Source organism: Diceros bicornis, chromosome 26 (assembly GCF_020826845.1).
Source record: "Diceros bicornis minor isolate mBicDic1 chromosome 26, mDicBic1.mat.cur, whole genome shotgun sequence".
NCBI lineage: Eukaryota > Metazoa > Chordata > Mammalia > Perissodactyla > Rhinocerotidae > Diceros > Diceros bicornis.
In genome coordinates this window covers 31,612,525-31,629,774 of record NC_080765.1, presented here as the reverse complement: position 1 = coordinate 31,629,774, position 17,250 = coordinate 31,612,525, and the positions used below count along the sequence as shown (strand labels likewise).

At 40.4% G+C, this 17,250-nt stretch overlaps 1 pseudogene; it reads right to left on the bottom strand.

Annotated features, from left to right (window-relative positions):
• LOC131422962 (acyl-coenzyme A synthetase ACSM1, mitochondrial-like) overlaps positions 1 to 14,548 on the bottom strand; it is a 41,993-nt pseudogene extending 27,445 nt beyond the window's left edge.
• Between the last annotated feature and the right edge of the window lie 2,702 nt (positions 14,549 to 17,250).

Genomic DNA, 17,250 nt, shown 5'->3' with positions numbered 1-17,250 from the left:
CCTAATGTCCACAAGAAGCCTTCTCTGCCCCTGGTCTGGTTAATAAGTTAGCAAATATATAGAACTTGGTTTAGTCTAATTATTACTAGCTGGGGGAGGGGCAGGGCAGAGAAGATGTTTGGTTTAAAATTAATTAAATGATTAACCCAAGGCTACAGCTTCAGCCTCTATGATTGTTTGTTCTAGGTTAGGGGCAGGGGCTTGGTGTGGCTTGGTTCCAGGTGGGATTTTCCCTAAGAGCTCATGATTGAAAAACTCCAAGTCTGATTTGTCCATAATGGGAGAAAAGAGAGGACCCATCACCTCAGGTCACATTGCTAGAACATTCTGTCTTTTCCCACCAAACCCTGGAACCACTGACAGGGACACAATGGCTTGTCATTTGTGTGGTTTGCAGAGTGCCTGCTGCCTCCACCCTCATTTCCTCCACACCTCCTGTGAAGGTACTCAGGCAGGACCCAAATGTGCCTCATGTGTCATCCAGAGGCCTCTGTCAGCAAACACTTAGGATTCCCAGCCTTCACCCTGTAGGCCCTCGGGGGTCTGAACCGAAGAGAGTAGAAGGGAGAAACAGGATGGAGTCAATTCTACTCAGAGCTCCTTTCCCAACACGCACACACACAGACACTCACACCACCCCAGATCTGTGGCCCAGCCTCTAAGTCGGTGCCCTCTTTCCTACCATGCAGGGAAGCAGGATCGTAAGGCAAGTCCATGACTGTGTTTTGCCATCTTGGGCAAGCCCGTGGTCCCACTGGTGAAGAAGACGACCATTGGGTCCATTGTCTTTGACTTAATACAGGTGTGATCTGGGGATGCTGATCTGCAAAGGGATTCAAAAAAACAGAGAGAAGTCATGTTTCCTGCATCCTCTAGGGAAGCAAAAGTAACAATATGAGGCTTGAGGTTGAAAACCAGGGGTTTGTAACACTAGAAGAAAGACTGGTTCTCCCAGTATAAGGCATCAAACGGAGTTTATGAGTGCCGTGGAAAAGAGGACTGACATTTCCTCATTTAAAAAATGGGGACAATAGAGTGGATTATTTTTTAACTGAACGAACACTGAAATGCCACTGACTATTTTTCAGACAATGCTCTAAATGATTTACAAATAAGAGCCCATTCAGTCTTCAGAGCAACCCTGAGAGAGGAGTACTCCTCTTATCAAGCCCATTTTGCTGATGAGGAAATGGAGGCTCAGAGAGGGTAGGTAACTTACCTGAAGACATACAGCCAGCAAGTGGCACAGCCAGGGTTCAAACCCAGATAGTCTGATCGATGGACTGTGCTCTTTATCACACCACTAAGCTTGTTTTTCATACAAGCTAGCTTTATAGGAATTTAACTCCATAACTGGTGATGAGGGGTGGGGAAGAGAAAGTCAGGGAGAGTGAGAGTGAAAGAAACACATTCGTGCATCTGCCCTGGCGTGAGCTTGAGATGTCAGATAGAACCTGAACTTCCCTCAGTCAGCCTGGAGTCCTGGGTGCTTCTCTTAGACCGGGAGTCTCTTGGGGCGTCTATGATGGTAAACGCCAGCTTTCTATGGTGTTCAGTCAAAGAACTGCAAATCATCCCAGTACTGGAGGAAACAACAGCTCCACTATTCTTGCTGACAAATGGTACCATACTGACTCTGGGCAATTTAAGGGATTTTTAAAAAGTATTCTTTATTTAACTATTTCATTTAATTCTCTGAGTTCAGACTCTGGAATACGATGTGAATTCACCATCATGTTTGCCTTTTGGGGTTGAAGTAAAGAGCTTTAAAAACTGAAGGGTTGCCTCAAGAAAGCAGACCGAGTGTGGTTTGTGTGTGTGATATGAGAAGTGCCTGAAGGCTCACAGATTCAGAGTTTTGGTCTCGGAAGTGGTCTTCCTAACCTCCAACACTTCCCTAACTTGTCCTGCAATGTCCCTAAGGGCACCCAGCCCCAGGGAGATGGAAAGTGTTTGCTCACAAAGCTTCCTGCCAGCCACTGCCTCAATTTTCCTTGCAGTTTCCAGTTTCACCTTAAAAATTCATTTTAATCTTTCATCCAACTCCTTCATATATTTACCTCTTATATAAAAATAATATTTTAGATTTCCCACCTACAAGGAAGATGTAACACAATAACCATCCGACCTTAGACATCTCCTTTGCACAGTCCCAGGGTGATGATACTTTAGTGAGAGAAGCACAGAAGTTCAATTTCCTTATATTACAGATACAGCAACCACAGGCAAGAGAGGAGAAGGAACCAGCCCAGGGTCACACAGCAAGGCAGTGGCATAGCCGGGAAGAGAAGTTTTCTGGCCTTAGACCTGGTGAGCTTCCTACCACTGGCTGCTCGTCTACCAGCACTTGGGAGTGGAGGGCCTTCTCCCGCCATTCCTCAGAAAGCACATTCATCAGACCAGAAACTCACTCAATCGGTGATCGGAAGTCCAGCCACCCTTTACGGCTGTGGTCAGACACCAGCAACTTGATTTTCAGGGTGGGACACTCAGAAGCCACAGAGTCCACCTCTGGGTCAAGGGTATCAGTGGTTACGATGCCCTTGGCTTTAGACACTTGTAGTCGGTAGAGAATGTCCTTGGCCTTCAGTAGGGTGGTCCCTGGCATGAAGACAATCCCTGGGGATGAGAAAGGAACAGTTTGTTTCAGTTTCTCTTTCACAACCATGGTTCAGGCCTGGCTTATCTGCATAGAAATCCCCTAACCACTTGCTTGCAAAGTATGGTCTGCAGACCAGCAGCATCAGCACCAACCGATACACAGAATCTCACACCCCACCTCAAACCTACTGAATCAGAATCTGCATTTTAACAAGATGCCCAAGTGATTCCCATGCACGTTAAAGTGTGAAAATGCTGCCCTCACCTTTCCTACACTAGATGGATCCAGCTGGTAGACAGATGGACCCTACTTTACACAATTTCACATGGGATCTGGGAATACAGGTGCAAGTAGGACAGTGTCCCTGACATCAGGACTAGCACATCCCTACCCCCGTCTTTCTCCTCTCACTTCCCTCTCTGTCATTTCCCTGTTGTCATCTTGAATCTCTTCTCTTTCCTTCATTCCTCATATCCAGATTTAACCTCATTGGCCTTTGAACTTTCCTCCCTTCCTTTCCATCTTCCATCACCAACAATTAGGTCAAGCCTTTGTGTGCTTCTATTGGACTCCAATCTCTCCACCAGAGGCCCTGCCCTGAATCTTCCAGCCACCCATCTTTCATATTATTACCTGCTTAAGTTCCACGGAGCACTGACTTTTCCCCACCACACTTCTCTGCACTAACACCTGTGCCCTCTCTCCAGGAAAGCACCACACTCTCCATCCTGACATTGAAGGTGCTGCCCACTCTCCACCTTTCTCTCCCACAACTCTAATCTCTATTTCAAAATGGCCATTCTCACCTAGGCTACGCCTGACTCTAAGGCTTTGCATGTGCCATGTCCATTCATGGAATTCCCTGCCTTTGCTTCTACTCCTCTGGAATTCTGCTCATCCCAGGGGGCTCTGCTCATGTCTTGGATTTCCCATGGGCCTCCTCTTAGATCTACAGATGACACAGTTTCTCTATGCTCCCTCTGTTGTTGCTGTTAGTTCTTGATTCCACATGACCTTGATAGATGAACCAACTATTTATTTGTGAGAGAATATGAGTGAGACAGAGAGAGAGAGAGAGAAGTATAAGCAGGAGTATGATGGATTGTTATATAAGCATGCATAGAAGAACTGAAGTGATTTTAAAAATCCATGAGTCCCAGACTGATTCTAAATTATATAGCTAAATAGATAGGTATTTAAAAGGGGTAGGGAAATCTCTGCAGAAAAATACTAACTAACAAATGTAGAGGGAATGATATAAATAGAAAATCTTCACATAAAACCACCATAATAATAGTCAATTCAGTCAAGAGTCATCAAATGGATACTCAAACCATAGGGTGAAGGACTGTTGGGGAAAAAGATATTCACACAGTCTCATAAATATTACACCACAGATTACTTATTAATTACAAGGGGAAAAGGTGCCTTTACAAAGGTGGATACCACCTCACTAGAGCGATAAAACAATATCACTGGTGATGGGAGAAATCAACTTATATGCCCCCTGATGTGATGCACTGAGAAAGACACAACATCGCTGGTCTACTACTCCTGCTAAAAATGTTTAACCTGAATATAATCATAAATCAAGAGTCAGAAGCACAAATTCTGAGAGACACTCTGTAAAACAACTAGCTTCTGTAAAAGAAAAACAAAAACGTCATTGTCATTCAGAAAAGGCTAGGAAATCATTCTAGATTATAGACTGAGGAGACATGATAACTAAATGCAGTGCATGATCCTTGATTAGATTTCAGATTTAAAGAAAAAAAAAGGCTATAAAGGACATTATTGGGACAACTGAGGAATTTTGACTATGGATGTATGTCAGGTAACTATATTGTATCAATGTTAGACTTCTTGTGTGGTAACTCTATTGTGGTTCTGTGAGGGGAATGTCTTGGATCTTAGCAGATGAATACTCCAGTATTGATGGGTATTTATCTTGTATTTATGGGTGTCACAATGTCTGTAACTGATTCTCAAATGACTCAGTGGGGCAGGGGCCTTAAATATGGTAAAATGCTAACAATTGATGAATCTTTACAAAAAGTAATAGCGTCTGGACTGTGCAAGTGTGTGTGTGTGTGAATGGGAGAGAATTACGATATTGTGTTTGAGAGTGGATGAGTGTGAGGGAGAGAATGAGTGACAAAGGATAAAAGAATACATGAGGGAGTCTGAGCAAGAGAAAGACTGTGAAGAAGAAAGAAGGTAGGGGAAGAGAAAGCACCTAATATTGCAGGACCAATTGACTCTAGGCCACCCCTAAGGTCTATTGGGGTCTCTCTGAGTCACTGACCTGTTCGGATGCAGCCCACAGTCACCAGCCACCACTCAGGAACTCGAGGCAGAATCAAGGCTAGACGGTCTCCCTGCTGCAGGCCACAGGTCTGCGTGAAGACGTTGGCTGCACGGCGCGTTAAGTTGTCATCTCTCTGAAACTCCACTTCAGTTCATCCCCTTGGTTATTCACCCACCACAGGGCTGGGTTTGGACTTCTCTTGCCCTCCTGGTCAAGATCATACACCATGTGTTACTTCCTGCTTCAAAGGAAGAGGGCACTTATTTGGCCAATCCACTGCCATAGTCATATTCCAGTGTGAGCAGAGCTCAGGCACTGAGACACCATGTTAAAGCAATTAAAGAGCCAAGAGAAGTTAGCAGTGGGTGTGATGCAGCCGAGTTCTTCTGGCCTACCGTAGCCACCTCCTCTCAAGTCACATAAAACCATGAATAGCCTTCATGTCTCCTATTGAAGACTTAAAGCTCCATTCCCCCATGTGTCTGTCTTAGTTCCATATAGACAGTGGATTCCCCTCTATGCCTCAGTTTTCTCATCTATGAAATCGCAACACTAACACCGCCTAGAAGGTAGTGAAGTTTAAATGAGTTATTTAAATTAATAAAGTGTATATAACAGTGCCTGGCCCAAGTAGGTGCTCAATGAATATTACTACTGTTATTATTGCTACACAATGAAATAAAAGAGCCTAATTTAGTTCCTGAATATTTGGGGGGAATTTATTTTTAAATAAATTACTTCTAGAGGTGAAATCAGCAAGAAGGCAGACTAGGAAGCTCCAGGCCCTTGTTCCTTCAGAGAAACACCCAGTAAACAAGAGACCAAAATGGTTTTGTGGGAGCTCTTGAAATAGTCAAGGATCTGCAGCAACCCACAAACGCCCAAACAATAAAAACCATACTCAAAATGGTAGGACATTTTGTGATGTTTTTGCTCACTCTTGCACCACCCCCTCTGTGATGTGGTGTAGCACGGTCAGGAGGAAGCCACCCAATTCCCAGCCCATCCTTGGGACAGAAGGAAAAGAGTGGAACTTGTTTACGACATTCTGGCTTGTCTGGGGGCTGCCTGAGGGACTGGTTTCTGTCTCGTCTGACTTGGTGCTCAGATGGGAAGGGTGGCATGGTTTGAACATCAGGTTGAAAGTCTCTGAAAGCAGTGGCAGATGCCAGGGTGTGTGAAGACTGTAGACCTGTAGCCACTTAGAGCCAAGAAACTACAGACAGAGGAATACAGTAGAACATCTAAGGCCCCAAGAAGAAGCAAAGATGATACTTTTATGGAAATTAAGGTATATAAGATCAGCCATGTGCATGGGAAAATTGGAAAAAAGAACATGCACAGGCCCAGGAAAGAAACATGCCAAAAAAGACCTGAGAAGGCCTTAAGTTTTGACACTGAGAAAATTACTGAAGGTCTTCCCCTGCATGGAGCCAATCTGCACAGACTGAGAGAGGTGGCTGCTGTTTTCAAATGTCCAGTTTTCAACAAAAGATCACAAGGCCTATATAGAAATAGGAAAATATAGCCCATTCGAAGGAGCAGAATAAATCTCTAGAAATTGACCCTAAAGACACCTAGGCTCCAGTTACTAGACAAAGACTTTTAAATGACTGTCTTAAATATGCTGAAAGACCTAAAGGGAAACACGAAAAAAGAACTAAAGCAGATCAGGAAACTGATATATGAACAAAATGAGATGATGAACAAAGAGATGGAATTTACAAAAAAGAACCAAATAGAAATTCTGGAGCTGAAAAATACAATAACTAAATTTAAAACCTTACTAGAGGGGTTCTATATCTGACTCAAATAGGCAGAAGAATCAGTAAACTTGAAAACAAGTCATTTGAAATTATTGAGTCTGAGGGGCAGAAAGAAAAAAAAATGAATAAAAGTGAATAGAGCCTAAGGGACTTACAGAATAATACCAAGTAGAAAAATATACATGTTTTGGGAGTCCTAGAAGAAGAGAGAGAAAAAAAGGGACATAGAGATTATTTGAAGAAATAATGGCTGAAAACTTCCCACATTCCAGTAGAGACATGGATATACACATACAAGAGGCTCAATGAACTCTAAACAGGAAAACCCAAAGAGAGCCACACAGAGACACATTATAATCAAACAACAAAAGCTAAAGACAAAGAGAGACTCCTGAAAGCAGAAATAGAAAAGTGACTCATCATGTATAAGAAATGCTTAATAAGGTTATTAGTGGATTGCAGGCCATAAGGTGGTGGGATGATATATTTAAAGTGCTGAGGGGGGGGAAAACTGTTAACGAAGAATTCTACATCCAGCAAAATTATCCTTCAAAAATGAGGGAAAAATTAGGATATTCCCAGACAAACAAGTTGAGGGAGTTCACTTCCACTAGACTTTCCCTATAAGAAATGCTAATAGGAGTCCTCAGGTTGAAATGAAAGGACAATATAGAGTAACTCAAATATGAAAATATGATGAAAGGAAATGAGAAGAGCATTAAAACATATCACTACAAAAAAATCAACCAAGCACACAGGAAGGCAGTCAAAGAGGGAATAAGGGACAAAAAAAAAGCTATGACATCAAGAAAACAATTAACAATATGGCAATAGTAAATCCTTCCTTATCAGTAACTACTTTAAATGTATGTGGACTAAATTTCCCAATCAGAAGACAAATATTGGCAGAATAGATAAAAACAACAGGATCAAACTGTGTGCTGTCTACAAAATGATAGAATATGATAAAAGCAATAAAAAAACTCTCAGAGGTTTTCTTGCAATAAAAAGCTCACAATATAATATCAATTTTAAAAAGCGAAACCATACTTACTTTGTAATCCAAATTTATGTTAGTGATATTAATTAATTCATTCAATATTACCTAATTCTCATTATTTCTAAGGCTAAATGTTTTTAGATGCCATTATGTTCTTAGACCAAAAAGATACAACGGTGAACAAGACACACATATAGAAACATACGTAAACAGTTTTAAATATTTATGGCCAATTTTTGTTTTCTTGTTTAAATCAACTTTCTTATTTTCCCCACATTTTCTATAATGAGCATGCTTTTTTTAAAGATTTCATTTTTTTATTCCCGAAACAAAACATGTTCAGAGTAAAAAATCAGGCAATGCAGAAGCTTATGAACAGAAAAGTTTCTTATAAACAGAAAAATGTCTTCAAATTTCTAAATCACATATTCACTCCCTGAATGTTAACACTGATAATTTTTGGTGTATATTCTTCCAGGGATTTTTTTCCATATATGTGCAAACATGATCCTACTACCTTTGACTCAGATGATTGGAACAAAAGAGTGTGTTTCATGTATTCATATCTGTGAAAAAATCAGTGCTATGAAAAAATCTTTGCCCAACAGATTAAAGAATCTTAACAAGTGTACATGACTGGTGTGCACTGCCCATATAAGGGGAACAGAGCATGGAATGTTCCTGCAGGAGTTTAAAAAATGATGGAAGAGCCGGCGTATCAAGGTAGAAAACAAGTGTTGTTGCTCAGAATTCAGACAGTATTTTAGCCCTTAACTTTCACAGCTCGAAGAAGATATTGCTTAAGCAGTTATGCATTTTTGTGCTAAGGATTAATCTGATAACATGATATTAAGAGAAGGGTGGAAGAAAAAATACAACCCTTAAATGGGATTTGGATTTTAAAGTTTTATGCAGCGAGGTTTGAAATTGAGGGAAATTGAGAAATCATTTTAAAAGATAAAATGTTGAGTAAGCAACTCAGCAATAAAAAGAAACAACCAACTAATACACAAAGCAACATGGATGAATCTCAAAAACATCATGCTGAGTTGCTGAGTAAAAGAAACCAGACACAAAAGGCTGTATCCCGTATTATTTCATTTCCGTGAAACACTAGGAGAAAGAAATATAATTTCTAGTGACAGCAGATCAGTGGTTGCCTGGGGCTCAGGGTGGAGATGGGTGAGCATTGACTGGGAAAGGACAAAAGGAAACTTTTGAGGTGATATAAATGTTCTAAAACTCATTAAACTTTACATTTAAAATGTGTGCATTTTATTCTATGTAAGTTATACATCAATATAGTTGATTTAAATAAACAAAAACCTACATAGCTACTCCCTGCTAATCTCTAACTAAAATATACTTTGAAGAAGGAAAATTGGAAAGGCTTATCCAATCACTTAGGTGATTCATGAGTGAGAAGATTCTTTCTGAATATTAAAACACATAAGAATTTTTTGCCTATAGAAAGGGTTTGCCTTAATATTAATTAAAATGAAATGCAAGTTGAAATTTAGTGATTTCTGTAAATTAATGATAGAATATGATAGACTGAGAGAATTTAAATCCTAATTGACATAGATAAAACACTTTCCTCACAGTGATATAATTCACATTATTTTCCATTGCATTTGGAACACTTACCAACCTCAAGAAATTGCAAAAGTTTAAAATAGAGTATATTTTCTGACCCTAATGGAATTAAGCTTGAAATCAGTAACAACAAGACGATGAGAAACCCACCCAACCCACCCCAACTATCTGGAAACTAATCAATACACTTCTATGTAATCTATGGGTCAGAGAAGACTCAAAAAGGCAAATAGAAAATATGTTGAACTGAATGATAATAAAATATGACATATCAAAATTTGTGTAATGCACTTAACAGGAGTGTTTAGTGGGAAATTTACATTTTTAAATGCATGTACTAGAAAAGAAGGAAGGCTGAAGGGTAAGCATGTAAGCTTCCATCTCCTGACGCTCAAAAAAGGCCAGCAAATCAAATCAAAGGAAAGTGGAAGAAAAGAAATAGTAAAGATAGGAGCATGCATCAATGAAATGGAAAACAAATACCAATAGAGAACATCAGTAAAGCAAAGCTTGTTTTGAAAAGATAATAAAATTGGTAAACTCTTAGATAGACTTATCAAGAAAAAAAGAGGAAGTAAACATATTAACAATATCAGGAACAAAAAGCGTACATTATTACAATTCTTACAGACATTAAAACAGCAATACGAGAAAATTATAAGTAACTTTTTGTCAATAAATCTGACAATTTGGATGAAATGGACAAATCGCTAGAGAAAAAAAAAATACAGCTTGCCAAAGCTGATAGAATCATAATCTTAATAACCTTGTATCCGTTAAAGAAATTAAGCTTTCCTACAATGAAAACATACTAGTATGTTAAGAGTTTGACTTGAAAAACTGATGCTTTTTGTTTTTTTCTAAGAAAATAGTGATAGTTATATGTCAATTACATCTCAATAAAACAACAACAACAAAAGAAAATAGTAATAAACTTTTAAATTCTATCTGAAATGTTTCAGAAGAGCACCTAGAACATTGTAAATGTTCAGTAAATATTTGTTGAATGAATAAATAAAAACAACTCTGGGATATAAATAATGAATGATAAGGACCTTCAGGGTTAAATTAAATCTAAAGATGGGATCAGGCTTTTATTTCTCTGGACAAAGGGAATGATTTGTTTTTCTAAATTGGGCAGTGATCAAATTTTCTGGATGTAGATTATTACCCAAGTTTCATTTTAAATATGGCTACATATAAGAATGATTGTAATTTAACTTACAAAGAAAGTGGTCTAAATGTAATTTAAAATGATAAATGGCATGCTATTTCTTTGTAGATTGTCATTGATGAAAAATGGATGAACTCCTTACAGTCTCACCAAATGACCAATATGTAGTCTGGTATGTCAAACTGAGGCACAGTCATAGAGAATCAATTCACATGGATGAACCAGTAATTGATGGACACCCAGACTTTAAAACAATTTACCAAGGAAGATTACGCTAAAGGTATGGAAGTCAAAATTTTTTGCATTATGTTTAATTGGGAAATAATATGTATTATGCCATTAATATTTAGATAAGTTGGGATAATCTTGTTTTTATACCAGAGGTTGCAAACTCAGAGCCTACAGGGACCAGGAAAGTAAGCCGGGTTACTGGGGCAAGGTTGTGAGAGAGAAGCCTGCCAGGTTCCTCCGGGGCAAACTGGAGAGCCATGCACGTCCCAACGGGGCAGCAACCATTTAGCTCCACCGATTGCTGCCACATGGGAATGAATGTTTAGTTATTTTGAGATGTGATTTCTACATAAGAAGCCCCAAAGCCCAATTCTGGTTCCTGAACTCTATTGCCTTCTCTGCATGAGGGCTGCCTGTGCCAAAGCTTCCCGTATTTCTCTGTGCATGTTTATAATACATCTGTGAGAAAGTAAACAGCCCTTTGCTAAAATAGAACCAAGTCACAGCCAGGCACCAATGTTGTTTATCTTGTGCTGGTTGTGTTGCTGTTCAGGGTGCTGCATGCATTTAGATTCATTCAACAAATAGTTAATGTGCCAGGCATGTTCTACACTCTGGGGATATAACAGTGAACAAAACAGGAAAAAATTCCACAGCCTCATGCAACTTGGATTCCAGTGCCAATGACACTACGTGTGTAAGAATTACAAAAGATTTAGACTCTCTGTGAATACCACGGAGGAGTCTTTTATGGGATGCTGGGACAAAGTCTAATAGTTTCAGAGGAACATGAAGACCCTTTTAAATTGTATAGGTCCTAGGACCGTTACTAATTATTTATGTAAAATTATGGAATTAAATTCAGGAGCCACAAAACACATCCACTGGCTCAAAGAATCCCAGGCAGACCTGACTACTGGATATTAAGGAATTTGGAATGTTTGGCAGCATATAAATTAATTTCCTTCAGCAAACATTATGGGACAAAGAGCCAGACATTATGTATCAATGATATTCAGCTGGGAGTTTTTTTAAATCTTTGTGGTTAATATATTTTTGACTATATTTCTTGAGCAATGTTTAATGTTAAATTGCATCGAGATTGGTAGGAAGAATTTGCTCATGTCATGATTTTTTGGCAAAACTAACAGAAGTTAACATCCCAAATGCTGTACTCAGCTCTTCTAAGACATAAAGTGGGGAATCACATCATCTAAAGAGGAAAAATGAAGAGTTGTATGTTTTGTTTACTTTTCTATTTCTATTATCTAGAATAATGTTTGGCATATGTGAGGTGCTCACCAAGTCTTAGCTGAATGAATGCAGTATTAAGGAGACAGAATGAATGAATTTGGACATGAATGTGACCTCTCCTGTACAGATTTGGGAGGTTGCTCCAGGAATCAATTGAAGTTGAGTGTAATATCCTAGGAGCCTAGAGTAACATAGGGTTTAATTTCCAAGGACAGTCAGGGGTTATAAGTTGGTGGCCTGAACAAGCAACTGTATTCCACCCATGGACCTATATTGTCTAGCTTATAAGGCATTTTCTTTTGTTTTATAATGAATTCTTTGTCAACACTAAAAAAATAATCAGAAGAGTTCACATAAAATGGTTGGATTTCTAACTTACATTTTATAGGTAAAATGTGTTGAAAAGTGAGTCAAAATAAATTCTGTCAATCTGTTAAGTTTTGGGCTGTGTTGTTGGTTAGCCATGGATCAGCTTCTGGGTGATGCTTGTTAAGTTGTAACGGGAGGTCCAGGAAGCCAGAGTGGACTGTGGTGGCATGCCCTCTGGAGGGTCTTTCATAGCAGCAGCAATAAAACCTGTGGTGCTTATAATGCAAGTTTCAAAATTAATTTATTCCACAAATGTTTATCAAAGGACTGCTAGGTGTCAGGCACCATGCATCACCAGAAAGACACTGACCATCATCAAGGCAATTGGAAAAGTGGAAACAGACAAATCAGAAGTGTTGTAAGAATGAAAATTAATGGGATGGGGATTCTGGGGTAGGAGAAATTTGGATATATGGAGGAATTGACCATGACTGATAACAATGACACAAAACGCAACAAAGACTGGCATTCTTTGGGGGAATTTACTTGGTGGTTATCTCCATGGGTTGATGCATGAACTAACTAATAAGGACTTTATGAAGAGACATGAGGGAAAAGTGATTGCATCACTTCCTCCTCTCTACCTGCTCCCTCTCCAGCCCATCTCATGATTCAAAAGGTCTTAACCAGATTTCTGGTCTAGACAGTGATGAAAGTCAGTTTATAGTTTGAAGGCAGAGATGTTTTTGCATCATCAGATTGTGAGATGTACATTCATGCATTGCTTAACCATGAGTATACTGTTCTGAGTTCTGAGAAATGCATCGTTTGGTGATTTCATCATTGTGCAAACATCGTAGAGTATACTTAAACAAGCCTAGATGGTATAGCCTACTATACCCTTGGCTATATGGTACTAGTCTTATGGGACCACTGTCGTATATGCGGTCTGTCATTGACCAAAACATCAGTATGTGGTGCACGACAGTAACGGATTATAGAATCAGACAGCCTGGACCGAAGTTCTGCTCTTTCACTTATTAGGTATGTGATTTTCATAAGTTATTTGAACTCTGGAATCTCAGTTTCCTCATGTGGAAACTGAGGATAATAAAAGTGCTCATCTAATCAGAGTAGTAGATGTAAAGTGTTGACATGGCACATAAAAAATGCTCTCCATAACTGAGGGCTCTATTTTCCTTGGGGTCATCATGGAAATTCAGAGGAAGGAAAAAGGAAAAAGTGAGGGGGAAGCCCCCATGAAAGGCTTATAAATGTTGAATACTAACATATGAATACATGTTCATAGGAAACTTAAAAATTATATCAACTCTGTGACTCATCTCAGGTGAATCCTCTCTTCTGTACAGAGAGAATGTTGGGTGAGTTTTCACACTGTGCACATCACCAGCTGGAACTTAGTACCCGGAACGCCACCCATCGTCTACCCCAAGTCCTAGTGTCACCACTGCTGCTCTCCCAGTCTGTCTCTGGGGCAAAGGCAAACCAAGACCTTGGGTTTTTCTGCAGAGATATGTAACCTCTAGAGGCCACAGGGACTGGTTTCTCTGGCCATACCCCAAAGCTATGTTCCCATAGGTAGTTGATAGGGAGGATGCCAGTTGGACATGCCATCCTCATAGGAAGATGGATGACATGACTTACCTACATGTGTCAGATGCTCATGTGCACAATGAGGTGGTCTGTCCCCTCCCTCTGAGTGTAGCCTGAAGTTAAGCCCAAGTTTGATGAGATGAATTCCAGTTAGACTCACAATCCCATTCGTTGAAGACTAAGAGACTCAGACTAACATTAACTTGTGCGCTTTGTGATTAGAACTTTGTACTTGTTCACGGTTATGGAACACTGACTGTGTACCTGCCGTCTTTTTTCTTAAATGAGATTATCCTCATTTCACAGATGAAACCACTGAGGTTCAGAGACGTGAGACAGTGGCTAGGCTGATAATTGAACCCCAAAACATAAGTTTTTTCCATGACACTGGTAAGCTGAGGCAGAAGCTGTTCTTGGTTCTGTGCCCTTCAGCTACTAGGAGCAAGACAAGGCCAGTGAGGTCACTCCTGTTCTCACCCCCTCATCACAGATGCCTCCTCACCTTCTCCATTTGAGTCCAGTAGTCCAGTATATCGCTTGCAAAGTTAAATTCCTCGGGTGTATCATGGTCATTCCATCTCGGGGCTTCAGCTCCTGATAAAGGCAGGGAGTGCAGGTGCTAAGGGGCCGGGAGGAAGCCATGGCAGGATTTGCGGACACCCCAGAGGACCCGGAACCTCATCAGCCACTGCATGGTGGGCAGTCCTCAGGAAGCAGCCACAGAATTCTCCAGTCACCACCTGCCTTGGGAAGAGATGGCTAATAGATTGGTCATGGAGCAGGAATTTCCTCCACAAAATGGAGGCACGTTCCTGGTTAATTGCTATAGTTATAGCTTTGTTTCAGCTCACTGGAATTTGGAAGGCACAACTTATTGATTTAGATGTGGATGTCTCTTCCCAGCTGAGGAATGACGGGGCAGAAAATGACAGGGAGTAACTCAAGATACTAGATGAGGTTGGTACCTGTTTCTAAGGGTCTTCTCCTTCTCCTTTACCCCCTGAGATTTAAGCTCAGGGTGGCAGCCATGTGGACATCCCCTTTGTGGTAGAAACTCACAAATTCCTTGATATCCTTCCTCTGGAGACCTGTCTTCCCACTGAGTCCAAATGTATGGTTCTCATGGAAGCTGTCATATTTTTAGATGATTCCACCTCCTGTCTAAAGTTGATTGGTCCAGGGTTGAGCAGTCATTCGCCATGATATTTAAATCCAAACTGGGCTAATCATAATCCCTCTCCAAAATTTTTGTGTATGTGCTTGTTACCAAAGAATATATAAGGCAGTATCTCTCTGGTGGAAGCCATAAAATGCACATTTTGGGAAGTGACTGTGGTTATTATTTCTGTCATGTGGAGGTATCCGCTCTACATGACAGAAGACAACTGATGTGCAGTGACGTGGAGATGGGGGGCAGAGAGTATCTCAGAGGAGTTCAAGTCACTGGTTCATATTGTTCCTGAGGCCCATCTACATCTCTACTCCTCTCTTGTTAATATCCTGTCCTGAATTCTATGAGCCAACCATTTTTCCTGCTTGATATTAGGTTTCGGTCTCTTGAGACTATAAGGATGTTGACAAATATATACCACCACGCTCAGGAATGCCAGGTTAATATCACAGCACTTCTCTACTGGACTGGGATCTGGCTTCAGGGTCTTCCCCAGGACAGCTTCCGGGCAGCTATTACCAACCATTAGAGTTGACACATGAGATGAAACTTCTGTGCCACTCCAGATCCCAACAAATGCCCCTAACATGGGAACAGAACCCTCATTTATTAGGGTGCTTTTTGAAGTTTGATTGCGAAAATTGGCTTAAGCTAGAACCATCTTTCCATGAGAATGTCGCCTGAAGAAAGCCACTTGGCAAACAGCTTTGACATTCAAGCACTTTATCACCGCAAACAATTAAGCCCCCTCCTCCTCAGTTTCAGCAACAAGATAATCCTGTTTGACAATAGACCCATAGAATGGGTCAACAAAACTCGACTCAATTTATTTTTAGGCTGTAAAGACCCATAATAACCTAACCCTAATTAGTTTGGATGCTGTCCCCAGAACTCCACTACGTATTTCTAGTGGAGGAGGCAATGCTAAACATGCAATTGGGTTACTGTCTGCAGAAAAGAGGATAGATCTATGAAACGTTCATCCCTTAGAGTTTGCTTGTCAGCCTGGATCCTTGGGCCACATGAACTGAGGTATGCCCTCTTCTCTTTTAGTGCCTGTCAATCAATCAACAGTACCATCTTCGGTTTTGTCAGCACTTTGGGGCAAGAAGACCCTAAGATATCACCTGGCCCTTGGACGTATTCCTTTTGACCCTCAGTCTTTGGAAATAAAACTTGAACTGCCAACATTTAAAATTTGGGAGATTTCATTTAAAAGTCTTGAATGAAGGTTTCTCTTGTAAACTTAGGAGGTCTAGCAACACAGCGCATTTATTTCAAGCTAGCACCAACTGGTTGGTGCTAAAATTAATTAATACTTTATTAGGGGGTGAATTACATACCGTCAAAATTCATATGTTGAAGTCCTAACTCCCCATTACCTTGGAATGTGACTGTATTTGGAGATAGGATCTTTAAAGAGGTATTTAAGTTAAAGTGAGATCATTAGATGGATCCTAATCCAATTTAACAGATGTCCTTAAAAGAGAAGATTAGGACACAGACACACCCAGAGGGAGAATGCCATGTTAACATGAAGACAGCTATCCACAAGCCAAGGAGCGAGGCCTCAGAAGAAACCAGCCCTGCTGACACCTTGATCTCAGACTTCTCACCTACAGAACTGTGAGAAAATAAATTTCTGTTGTTTAAGCCTCTCAGTCTGTGGCATTTTGTTACAGCAGCCCTAGCAATACACCCCTCTTTTTTTAAATTTATTTTGTTGAGATCACGTTGGTTTAATCAAATAAAAAAGAAATGACTTTGACATCATCTTACAAACATGTTTGCAATTCTAATTTAATCTTCATCACATGAGAGGGCCAAACACAGTGCCCCGCTGAGCACTGTGGTAGCTGAGAGCCTGCCCTTGGGAGTCACACAGCACAGGTCCCAGTTCCAGCCCCTTCACTCACCACCTACGTAACTTTGGGCAATTTTCTTAACATCTTTCTGAAATATGAACATACTGGCAGCACCTATTTCCTAGAGCTGTGGTGATGAATGAATGACATCCTGTATAAAGCATTTGGCACAGACAGCACAGATAAGTGCTCCAGAAATGGGAGCCACTGTCAGTTAGCACTCTCTCTGAGGAAACTGCCATTGAACAACTAGGCCTCACAAAAAGAAATGGCTGCTTAACCCTTGGAATTAGAGTTTAAAGAGAAGGATCAGGGATAAATTCCCAAACATGGACACTGCAGGATCCAGCTTCTGCACTA